Source organism: Scyliorhinus torazame, chromosome 1, assembly GCF_047496885.1.
Source record: "Scyliorhinus torazame isolate Kashiwa2021f chromosome 1, sScyTor2.1, whole genome shotgun sequence".
Lineage (NCBI taxonomy): Eukaryota > Metazoa > Chordata > Chondrichthyes > Carcharhiniformes > Scyliorhinidae > Scyliorhinus > Scyliorhinus torazame.
This window is the reverse complement of record NC_092707.1, coordinates 284240533-284253340: the sequence shown is the minus strand read 5'-3', so window position 1 is coordinate 284253340 and position 12808 is coordinate 284240533.

Sequence of the window (12808 nt, the reverse complement as noted above, 5' to 3'; positions counted from 1 at the left end):
AGGAAATGGCAAAGGAGAGCCTACCGGGCTCGCACCCCGGTATATAGAATAAGATCCCCTATTTTCGGTTATGACCAGATCCCCGACCCCCGCGATCTATAATAAAGAACATTCGTTTGCGTTCTTTTTGTGAATAAAGAAATGTGTTTCATGAGCGATTGTACAATCCTGAGCTTGACTGCCAAGCCAGGTCAAATGTGACTAATGCTGCCATGGTTTTGTGTGTATTGTTTAAGAAGTTAGTATGATTGAATGTTTGAGTGAGTGTAGTTTATTAAGGACAGTTAGAGGTACCGTTTTCTTATTTTGTAATGCATGTCCCTGTTTTGACATAGCGCCACTTAGAATTGTCAGTTAAAGATTTCTTGCATAGTTATGGTCAGTGTAGAGGCCATAGAAGAGTGCTCGCCGGGTCAGGGAACGAAGACAACGCAGTTATGTGATCCTTCACGCTTCGCGTTAGGATCACAAGGAGGAAGTGTAGCCACCTGAGTTGGCCACTTCCCGACTTAAAATGGAGAACCGCAAAGGCTGAAGGGAAATTCAGCCAACACAGGAAAAAACTAGCAGACGCAAGTTACTGCGAATTAGACTCTGCAAAAACCAAGACAGCATTGATACAAGCAGCCATCTGCATAGTAATGTAGCAGCCATCTACATAGTAATGAACGATCCCCGGGAACAATCAAAACATTTAAGGTGAACAAAGCCAAGCCAGACTTCTCGGCGCCAGCAGGAGCCAACACAAAAGAGGTTAACGGACACTTAAAGACCACCCAACGATCAGGGAACAGCTCCAGTATTGAAGAAATCGAACTTAGCGATTGGAACAAAGTCCAATCACTTGAAACCAGGTACGGGGTCCACCCCGAAAAGCGGGAAGCCCCTGGGGACTATAAAGTAAAACCCCCAAGTTCAAATCATCCTTCTTGACAGGGTTACTCAGCAACGCGAAGCAACCCTTGACAGTGAGCTGTCCGGCGGCCTCCAAGAAAGTAAGCCTCAAGTCAACGTTCGCTACGAGATAGGCGCTCCTAGCTACCAGTCTATACCAGCTTTTGAATCCTACAGTTTCAGAACCCGAACAAAAGGCCATTTGTTCCCCTGACCTGGTGGGCCAGTCCGAAACTAAGTATAGGCCTGTTAGTTATAGAAATAGCCTAGAAAGTAGAGTTTATGCATGAGTAGTGATTTACTGTGTATAATAAATGTGTATTGATTTGAATCTTACTAAATGGTGTGTTGAGTTATTGATCATTACTTGAACTTGAACCTCGTGGCGGTATCATAAAGATACTTGGCGACTCTAGAGCAAAGGTTATAAAACAGAGCCAATTGAACCAACCAAAAGTTAGCAACAGGACCAATTGAGTAGCACTTGTAATGAGCTGTATTTTTCTTTGTTCTTTGTTCTTTTGAACAAGAATGGATATGACAGGCTGAATTGCCTTCTTCTGTGCAGTACCCATTTCTTGATTCTGCCATTCAATAAATAAAAGATCAGGCAAAAGGTTTCAAAACAAACCAATATGGATATACGGATATTAGCATGTGGTTGCTATAGCTTGGCATCACCATTAAGAATAATAGCAAATCCTGAATATTACAGATTCCACCTATAATAATAATAATCTTTATTGTTACAAGTGGGCAGCACGGTAGCACAAGTGATTAGCACTGTGGCTTCACAGCGCCAGGGTCTCAGGTTCGATTCCCTGCTGGGTCACTGTCTGCGCGGAGTCTGCACGTCCTCCCCATGTCTGCCTGGGTTTTCTCCAGGTGCTCCGGATTCCTCCCACAGTCCAAAGATGTGCAGGTTAGGTGGATTAGCCATGATAAATTGCCCTTGGTGACCAAAAAAAGTTAGGAGGGGTTGTTGGGTTACGGGGAAGGGTGGAAGTGGGGGCTTAAGTGAGTCAGTGCAGACTGAAAGGACCGAATGGCCTCCTTCTGCACTGTATGTTCTATGTTCTAGGCTTACATTAACACTGCAGTGAAGTTACTGTGAAAAGTCCCTCGCTGCCACATTCCAGCGCCTGTTTGGGCACACAGAGGGAGAATTCAGAATGTCCAATTTACCTAACAAGTGGGGGTCATTTTCACTTTGTGCCTTTGTGTGTGTAATGGAGGATAACAGATCAGTGGGCTGCTCTACATCTCTCATAATCTTTGTTGCCATTGACTTCAAATGAATATGGAACAATAAGGAAATTTGGTATTGCCCAAGGTCTGAATTTGTCCCAGCCTCTCTCTGCTGGCCTCTGCATCTCGCTACGACCGGTTGCCCCATTTTTCTTTGACCCAAGCTCATTTCAGCCTGTCTTTCTCGCTCACATGGGATAATAATTCATTGATTTTCATGATGCAATCTCTCTGCGAGCGATTTGAATTGCTCTAAATGCAGGAGTGAAAAGTTCAAGCCAGTCAGTGTTTACCGGTGTCACACAATATAAATTCATCAGATGAGAACCAGAATCACTGGATCAATATCACTGTTGTTTTTCATCTCAGAAATAAGATAATCTAAGAAATATGACCTGTGGGTGGGTTTAGTCGTTAAATGCTGATTAGGACCAGGAACTTGGTTTGATTATATTTTTTAAAAAAGCCTGATTTATTTTCCCTCCTTAGCCCATGGGCGGTGAGGCAAGTTGAAAGATCCCAACTGATGCTTTGGCACAGTTTACACATCTCATCAAAGTGCAGGACTCAAACATGTTACATTGTAGGTCTGTGCCACACTATTATGTGCACTTATCTACTGAATCATCAAGGGAGTGCACTGGAGCTCTTTAAAATCCTATCAACAAATTGATCAGCTCTTATGACTTTAACTGTGCTGATCTTGCTGTGCACCAATGTAACATCATTATTTCAGATTAATCAGATTTGGATGCGCCAAGTTAGCTCTGTGCTGTTCACTGCGGCTTGAATAACTTTGTTCATCTTTCAAAGATCATCGATGCAGAAGACTTGAGCCCTGGCACAAGATGATATTTTCATGTTGACTTTGGCATTGAATCTGGAGCGTTAAAGCTGCGTGTAAATTCTGTTGAACTGTATCTTGCACGACTCCCCGGCCATAGATTCGGTCACGCTGGAGTGACCGCTGAGAGAATGGCTGCTTCCATTAGTTTAACACATCAAAGTCTGTCCCTTCACTCCGCCCATTCAATGTGTCAACTCATTAAGTGTTACTTAAAGAGTTTGCTTTTTAGGTGGGAGGGTTGGGCCGGTGTTGGCGGGGAAGGGGTGGGGGGGGAGTGGGGGTGGGGGGGGGGGGGTGCACAAGGATGGATGTGTCCAGACACTCAGCGACGTGTTTCTATTCTTCTATTTTCTCCCTCCTATTTTTCGCTCTTCATTCTTCTAATGCTGAAGGCAGGTTTGTGGACTCTGCTACTTATGCACAAGTAGTTATTGCTTTTCCTTGCATCCAAATAAAGGGAGGCCAGAGCTTTTGGGTGCAGGAGTCACAGTGGCGTCAACTTTTGTCACCAACTTACATGCATGTGCACACACCTTGCTGTCATGGTCATTGTGTTGCAATCATGTGAAGGATCCAGAGTGATATTTGTCCCCATTCCCTAACACAAATTCTTTATTGTCCCTCCAGAGACTCAGTGGGACTTGAACCCTCAACGTTCTGACTTAGCAGCAAGAGTGCTGTCTGTTGAACGTCAGCTGAGCGCCTAGGCTGAAACGCTGCTGAGTTTTAATTTACCAGTTAACGCACTTGTGTAAGATTACCTATGGGTGTTATTTTAGCAGAGTTGTTGACGTTAGCTTGTTAAATAAGTGCACACTGGAATTTTACACAAGCACATTGCCAACATGTGAAGGCTGAAAGTTTCAAAATACAGAATTTCAAAATGTTGGATTTGCACAAAATTGGCAGAGAATAGTTGTGACATCTTTAAAATCATCAAACCAAAAAAGGTGAGTGAGAAACGTTATCCCCAAGAATGGTTTTATGTCCTTGGATGACACTCAGCCTCTTGCAGACACTTACAATAATAGAAGCAATCAGCCTCATCGCCTGTGCCAAGATCTCAAAAGAATTTTATTAAGACCGCATCAATATGTGCCTGCTTCAATATCAGTGCGAAATAGGCAATGGAACTGACATCATCGAGGAACCAAGTCATGCTGTGTGTTGGAGGTGATAGATTCCAGGTCAACAACGGCAAATGAAAGCTGATGGAAGTGCTCTCAAGTCTCCAGGGTCCAATCAAATGCCCACATGTGGCCTTCAGACCATCTGTCTATAATGATGATAATGCTTCAAAATGCAGCTGCGCCATAAAATGCAAATGTTCAGGAACACAGGAAAGAAGAAGGCCATTCAGCCCCTTGAGTTTCTTCCCTCAATTCAGTGAGATTGTGTTTGATCTGTCACCGAACTCCATATTGCCCCATATTGATCAATACCTTTGGTTAATAAAAATCTATGAATCTCAGATTTACAGTTAATAATTGATCTCGCATCAATTGCCATTTGTGGACGAGAAATCCACACTTCCTTGAGTTCTTTGTGAGTGACAGCATTTGCTAATTCCACTCTTGAAGGGTATGGCTCTAATGTTTAGCCAATGCCCTCTAGACTCCCCAAACAGTGAAGATAGGGGACGGCACAGTAGCACAGTGGTTAGCACTGCTGCCTCACAGCTCCAGGGGTCCCGAGTTCAATTCCGGCATCAGGTGACTGTGTGGAGTTTGCACTTACCCCCCCATGTCTGTGTGGGTGTCCTCCAAGTGCTCCGATTTCCTCCCACAGACCAAGGATGTGCAGGTTAGGTGGATTGGACATGCTAAATTGCTCCTTAGTGACCAAAGGTTAAGTGGGGTTACTGGGTTACGGTTGGGTGGAGGCATGGGCTTAAGCTTAAGCAGGGTGCTCTTTCCAAGGGCCGGTGCAGACTCGATAGGTCGAATAGCCTCCTTCTGCACTGTAAATTCTATGATTCCCCTATGCCCAATCTATAATTTTCTATTGATATCTTGAAAACATTGATCAAATTACCCCTGAACTTCCTAAATTCCAGGGACTCCAACCGTAGTTTGTGTAATCTCTCCTTGTAGTTTAACTCTTGGGGTTCAGCTAACATTCTGGTAAATTGACACTGCATTTCTTCCATGGCCAATGTATCATTCCTAATGTGTGGTGCTCTGAACTGCTCACAGTTATCCCAAGTATGATCTAACTGGGGCTTAGTATTGCTGAAGTATGGCCACTACTTCCTCGTATTCGAGTTCTCTAGATAGAAAGTCCACATTCTTCAATTCTAGTTGAGTGAACTGTACCAACCATCATGGTTCTCCTCGATAGTTAACCTTTCAAATGCTTTCCCAACTGTGTCTTTTCACCTCCTGATGTTTGAGAATGTAGCACATTTATTGTACATATCTTGATTTGGCACCAACAAGATCTGGGCATCAGTCATCCGCCCAGTGTTCTACACACCCGTACCTACCACAGTACAGATTACGACACCTCCCCTATCAGTGACAGTGCAGGTGCACCTCTGAAAGTTTCAAAATTCCAAAAACAATGGCCCATCACGCATTAGCATCCCTTAAACAAGCAATGGTGCTAAATACAGGACTTTGCACTGTCACTAGAACAATGGCTACCCACCAAGGGATCACCAGAGAGTGTTGATGCCGGTATCAGTGAAACATGGAAGTCACTGAGCTCAATAATCTAAGAAGCACAGAAGCATCATTTGGTAAAGGCAGAACCCATAACAAGGACTGGCTTGAGACCCACTCAGCTGGGATGACATCTATCATTGATGCAAAAAATCTAGCCTACATGATGCACAACATAAACCCCAACATCTAAAACACTGCAGGACCAGAAAGTAGCTATGCAAAGGACAACGCGATACAGCACATATAAACACTGAATCAACTTATGCTAAGGAATCCAAACTGCCTGGTGATGTGTTGGGTGCTCTGCCACACAGATGAACCAACACGGTTGTGAATGGTACAACTCAGTTTTATTTCAAACATCTATTTACACTGGTAAACTGTTTACTGAGGTTCGATCATGACCCTTGATTCTGTGGACCTATTCCTAATTCTATCTTGTAGTGGCACTCAGCACATGGTGGATGTCTGAGTGGCCTGCAATGAGCCCTGTGCCCTGAGCCGTCTCCTGCTCGAGTGCCGCAGGAAGTGCCGTGCTCCCTGTTTTGTACTGCGTATGCTCCTGCCCGTGACCGGCTATCGTGTTGTGTGTGTTGATTGGTCTGTTGATCTGTCCATCAGTATGTATGTATGTATGTGCTATGATGTTTACCTGAATATCATGACACCTGGGACAACAGAAATCAAGGAGTTGTGTGTGAAGCGATCAAGGGGGCGCTTGGTCCCAGCATCACCAAAGTTACCCCGCTGATGTCAGCAGATGGTGGCGTGCTCACCGAAAGAAGTTAACAGATGTCTCGCTGGGCTAATCATGACAGACTGTAGTACAGTAGCTGCTCTCCTGTGAGACAGACATCTCCCAGCCCATGCTTGATGCTCCCCTGCAGCTCCTTGTCTTGGATGCATCAGATGAAGAATCCTCATCAGCTCAGGAAGGCCGTTAGCCATTTTCTCCTTCTTTACGATTGAAACCAGCTGGGTAAGGCAGTTAAATAGGAATAGGGATTTATCCACGTGTTTTCCTTCACGAAAAGCCAGAAGAAGATGAGTCCTCCTTTAAACATGCAGATTAGGCTCTGATGATATCATTCGCAGAAGGAAAAAGCAGTTCGTTTCAGTATTCTAATTTCCCCATTTTACTGTTGTTTCCTTCTGGGTTGGGGCTGGAATTATACACAACAACTTGCACTTATACAGCACCTTTAATACAGTAAAATGTCCAAAGGCCCTTCATTACTGAGCAAAATATTGTCACTGAGAAAAAATAAATTTAGAGTGTCCAATTCTTTTTTTCCAATTAAGGGGCAATTTAGCGTGGCTAATCCACCTACCCTGCACATCTTTGGGTTGTGGGGGTGAGACCCACGCAAACACAGGGAGAATGTGCAAACTCCACACGGACAGTGACCCAGAGCCGGGATCGAACCTGGGACATCGGCGCCGTGAGGCAGCAGTGCTATCCACTGTGCCACCGTGCTGCCCTTTCACTGAGAAACATAAGGAGATATTAGGACAGGTGACTAAAATCTCCATCAAAAAGATAGGTTGTAAGAGGGTTTTAAATGAGGTGGGGGAATGGAGAGGATGAGGGAGGAAAGTCCTGAAGGCACGGTCACTTATGGTGGAGTGATGTGCAAGAGGTCCGAATCTTGGAGCGTTGGGAGGCAGGAGGAGGTTACAGAGATCAGGAAGGGTGAGGCCATGAATGGATTTGAAAACAGAGGAGACTTGTAAGATTGTGGCGTTGGCTGAAAGGGAGTCAACGTACGATAGCGGACACAGGGGTGTTAGGATATGGACAGCAGAGTTCTGGATGACCTCAAGTCAGTCGTTAGGCAACCACATTCTATTTGCTTTGGTCAGAAATAGACTAGCAACCAACCAGCTGGTGTGGCCAGGCTGTCAGACCTGCTGCTAGTGCTCTCGCATAGGCCCAGTAGAGCACAATCCTGCCAGAAGTGAGAAAGGCCCCTATATTAGAGAACAGACAAACACCCTCAGTCATTTTGTTTTAGTTATTAATTATTTGTCACAGCATATGAGTGACTGGTTAGCTCAGCTAGCTAGGTGGCCAGTCTGTGGTGTAGAATAACACTAAGTGCATGGATTTAATCTCCATATCAGTTGAGGTAGTTCTTGGGACCTTCCTTGTCTTGCCCAATAATGATATAGTAGAAGTCATGATTAGCATCCGTCAGAGAACGAGAATACTACAGAGAGAGAGAGAGAGAGTGTGAACACAGAGTCTGGACAAGATTCTCCGTCTGGGAGACCGGGGGCTGGATTCACTGACTTGGAGGCTAAGTGCCGATGCTGGTGTGGGAACTGTGGTATTTTACGACAAAAATATCGGCACCAAACTCTCACCGATCCTACGACTGGTGAGGGGCTGGCAGAGGCGGTGAGTAAAACTCCTGGCTCCCATGCCAAAAACGGCCGGATCCGTGGCTGCGCATGCACACGGTGACAACCTGCAGCAGTCGCGCCGTAAAACATAACACCAGACATGCGTGGACCCGACCTGCCAAATACTGCGCTCCTGGCCACCCCTGGCCACACCCCACCACTCGCCCCAGCCCTCGCGGAAGCACCCCCCGGCCAGTAGCACGGCTCCCGGCTGACTGTGGCAGTACTGTGCACAATCCGCAGCCGCCACGCCAGGCTCCCGACCGCTGAGACCTCAAGTGAACCGCGCCATTGGGAAGTCAGCCCATCGGCGGCATGGAGTCCCCGGAGCATCGAGCGTCAAGCCCGCTAATTATATGCCAATGGTGCTTAAACGCCATGCAGTTACGCCATTTTCGGGGTGCCGGAGGATCCTGATTTGGCGACAAACCAGCGCCTACTGCGATTTTGGTGCCGGACGCTATTCTCTGCCCAGTCGCATTTCACGATTTCAGCGTCGGCCGATGGTGAATCCCACTCCGGTTCTCCCGCCGAAGGAGAATTGCAACCGATTTATGTTCCCCCTGCGAGTGCAAATCGAGAAGCAATTCCACATCCCTTACCATGCAAATGAATGCATGGCGAGGCATACTAGGAATTCCTAAGGGAATCCCAGTGTCGAGCCGCCATTTCGAGTGGCAGCCCAATAGCGAGGTTCCGCAGCCAGCCACATCCCCCTGCCTCACTGCAAAGCAGCCCCCCCGCCTCAGCGCAAAGCAACTGCCCACCCCGGGATAGTCTGGGTGCTCCTCCTTCCCCTAAGTACGTGAGTGACCGACCTGGCCCCACAGGGAGTCCCTTAATAGGGAGACCCGCCCCAATGAATGGGGAGAATCCCCCAAGGGACCCCCTTAATAGGGAGACAATGGTAGACAGTAGATCAAACAATGATAAGTGCATTGCAATCACATGCAAGAGTGATTGGAATCCACTTACTGATTGGAATGCACTTCCCTCTCTTTGATGTGGTTGATGTTTTTACACATTGAGGTTTCAACATTGGGGAGTCATTGATCCATGAAGGGAGATGAATGAATCAAAGCTGTCAATCACAGTCCATTATTAGAAAGAAATGAATGGCTTGCAGCTAGTGGATCTAAGCGGTTAAAACACAGGTCACAGATGTTCTCCTTCGAGGAATGGACATGTGGAGCTTCCAGATAAGTGCTACAGCTGTAATTGTTTTCACTGCTGTCCGGGCTTCTCTCTAGCTTCCAGACAGGGCTCTCTTTTCCGGGGAAGGGTGTCTGTGGGTGGGGGGGGGTTCTGTGGGGAGGAACCCCTTTCGTCAGGGGATCTCTGTGGGGGGAATCCTTCAGTTAGGGGGTGTCTGTGGGGGGTTCCTTCAGTTAGATGATCCCTGGGGGTGGGGTCGGCCTGTTAAAGGGGTCCCTGCAGGGGGTCTCCTTAGTTACGAGTCCCTGGGAGGGGTTGTCCTATTAAAGGGGTCCCGGGGGAGGGGGATTTCTGTTAAAGGAGGGGCAGGCAAGCAGTGTTGGGCGCAATGGTGACTGTCTGATGGATTTTGGAGGCAACGCCATCAGGGGTTACTCCCTTGTCCCATTGCGAGGTCCACCACGTCAGGGCCATGTTGATAAATACCAGAAGTGGTCCGCGCCCACGTGATGCCCGGCCCAGGGGACCGGAGAATCATGGAGGGCTGGAGAATAGGGTGCCGGGCTTGCTAAATGGATGCAAATGGGTCATTAAGACCTAGTTGCATCTATGTACATCCTCTCGCTGGCACGCGGTCATGAACCTCGATCCCAGCCAGGGTGCGGGGGTTGGGGGGGGGGGGGCGGGGGGGGGGGCGGGTGCTGGAGTCAGAGCATTGCGTTCGGATCGGTGCCTAGTGCTGTTCCCAATTTTCTCCCAACACCCGATTCTCCGTCCCATCGGGAAACTTGTTTCGAGCATCCCAGGATAGAGAATCCAACATATGTGTCGAAGGCAAATGAACTGGATTCTCGTTTAGAAATTCCTTAAGCAGTATTTGGAAGCCATTTTAACCGGACTGAAAAGGATTGTGCTTAATCTTTGCTTTGGATCCAGAAGGTGGGTGACGTGAGGTAGAAAATTTGAGACAAGTGTCTGTGGCAGGCATCTCCGGATCAGTGAATGTTGGTATGGGCAAAGCAATTTGTTTGGTGAGGCCATCACACAACGTGTGTAGTGGAGCATATCATGCCCTCACCTCATTTACAGGTCTGGAGAATGCAAGAGGTCCCATTACAAGTAACCTTTGACAGAGGCCTCCCCCAGGTGAAGCAGCTCTGCTCAGCCACCTCCTCTTAAATCTGGTCAAATGATATGTTGTCATGTGTCCTTTAATTCCTACCAATTATTAATCACCTTGACAATATGGGGAGCCCCGTGGCTGACTGAAAACCATGCAGATGTAAAGGTTTTAATGAGTAGCTTTTCAAAAAATACCATTGTAAGGACCATTCAACAAGTCTCCCGGTCTGGTTCCAAACTCAGGCTCCTTCAGCCAGGTGGTGGGTATTTCTGGGCTTTTAAGCAGTAAAATCACATTGTGCCAATGCAAAGGTAAGCAGTGCATCATTACACTTTCTAACCAGAGATCGGGATGGTCAAAACATTGAAAAGAAAAACAATTGCAAGATTTTCAGGTGAGACCCACTATTAAAGCTCTTTCAAAGAATCCCACCTGTAATAGTAAGCTATCATTATAGTAATTCCAGTTTTTATTAAATTGAATTTTCAAGAGTTGATATTCACATTTATGTACTTTATGTAATGATTGTACTCTGATTGTTTGCAGGAGGAATATATTAATGGATCAAAGTTCTCCATCAGACTGGTTGTTCTTGTGTTGGGAGCAATGCATGTCTAAGAATTGAAGGACTTACATAGTGGGTGCGACTCAGCGACTGTGATGCGCTCGGGTGAATCGCGCAAGAGCCCCAATTTGGGCTCCGGGTTGGATGCCAGGCTGATCTCGAGTCACCCAACTCCCTCCGCCTGCCGCAATCTGGGCGTGATCCAAATCACGGGGCTGGTTTAGCACACTGGGCTAAACAACTGGCTTGTAATGCGGCACAAGACCAGCAGTGCGGGTTCAATTCCCGTACCGGCCTCCCCGAACAGGTGCCGGAATGTGGCGACTAGGGGCTTTTCACAGTAACTTCATTGAAGCCTTGTGACAATAAGTGATTATTATTATTAAATCTGCATCTTTAAATGAACCTAATAGCTCATTTAAATACCTGGACAAAGGATTCACTGGGTGCCCAGGACTCAACGGCTGTGCCTGGGGGACCTGGCCAGGGCGTCGTTTAGTACTGGCCCACACAAACGAGGGGCAGTCGTAATGGCACCTACGGGGTCTCTCAGGCCATTGAAGACCCATGGGTGGTCAGGGACAGGACAGAGTGGTACTCTGCACTCCCCCTAGCACCTGGGCACCTTGGCACTGCCAGCCTAGCAGCCTGCCAATGCTATCTGGGCAGTGCCATCACACCATTGCCATGATGTCCGGGTGGCACTGCCAAGGTGCAGGCTGCCAGGCGAGTAGTGCAGGCTGCCTGGGTGTCAGGTTGGCAGTACCAGGGGTCAGGCCCAGGGGGGTCTTGCCACTTGGAGGATGGTGAAGGGGAGGGGTCCCCAGGGAACTCCCCAAGGTTGGTGTGGTGAGGTGTGTCAATAAATCAGGGGGATGCTGAAATGAGAGGGGAAGATCGGAGCAGCCAGTCAAAATGGCGCCACGGTCTGTGGACAGCCTTTCCTGCTGGCGAACGTCAGCTCGCCTGCAGGAAATCAATCTAAGTGTGGCCTCAGTGGAGAGAAACTCTCCGGGGCCCAAAGAAAATGGCAAAGTGCCATTGAATAGGAGGGTGTTTCTCAGTGCTATGGCCACCGAGAATCACCCCGCTAACCTGCCCGGCAGTGGACTTAGTTTGAAGCACCCAGTATTTCAGCCCAATTGGTCCATGCTGGTATTTATATTCCACATGAACCATAACCCAACATATTTATTTCATCTCACTCTGTCAACATATTCTTCTTTTCTCCCTCATGTATTTATCTAGTTTCCTCATCAACAAATCTATGTTGTTCGCCTCAACGAGTCCTTGTGGTAATGGGTTCCACATTATCAGCACTTCCTGGTTAAAGTAGTTTCTCCTAAATTTCTGACTGGATTATTGGTAGCTTTCACATATTAATGGCTCCTAATTTTGGACCCAACGCAAGTGAAAACAACTTCTTGTCGTTGACGCTATAAATCCCATTCCTAATCTGAAACACTCAGGTCACTCCTCACTCTTCTCTTTGCTGAAGGAGAGCCACAGTCTTTAGGAACATCTTTGTTCATGCTCGGAAGACACAGCTGGATCCTAACGACCATTGGTTTGTGTTGTGGTCACCTATCCTTGACTATCTATACCTGGATTTATTTTACTGAGCTACAGTTGACCCTGGGAGGTGGCTTGACTGTTGTGGAAACTAAAGTTTGTGCCAAATGAGCTTCCAAAAATAAGGCTCCCCAGATTCCTTGGCACTGGGCCCGTGGCATTATTTTGAAGAAGTATAGGAGAGTTCTTCCCAGTGTCCTGACCAATATTTAGTCCTCAACAAGCTTCATTAAAACACAGATTTCTTGCTCACTATCACATTGTTGTGTGTGAGATCTTGCTGTGTGCAAATTGGCTGCTGGATTTCCTACATTACAACAGTGACTACATTT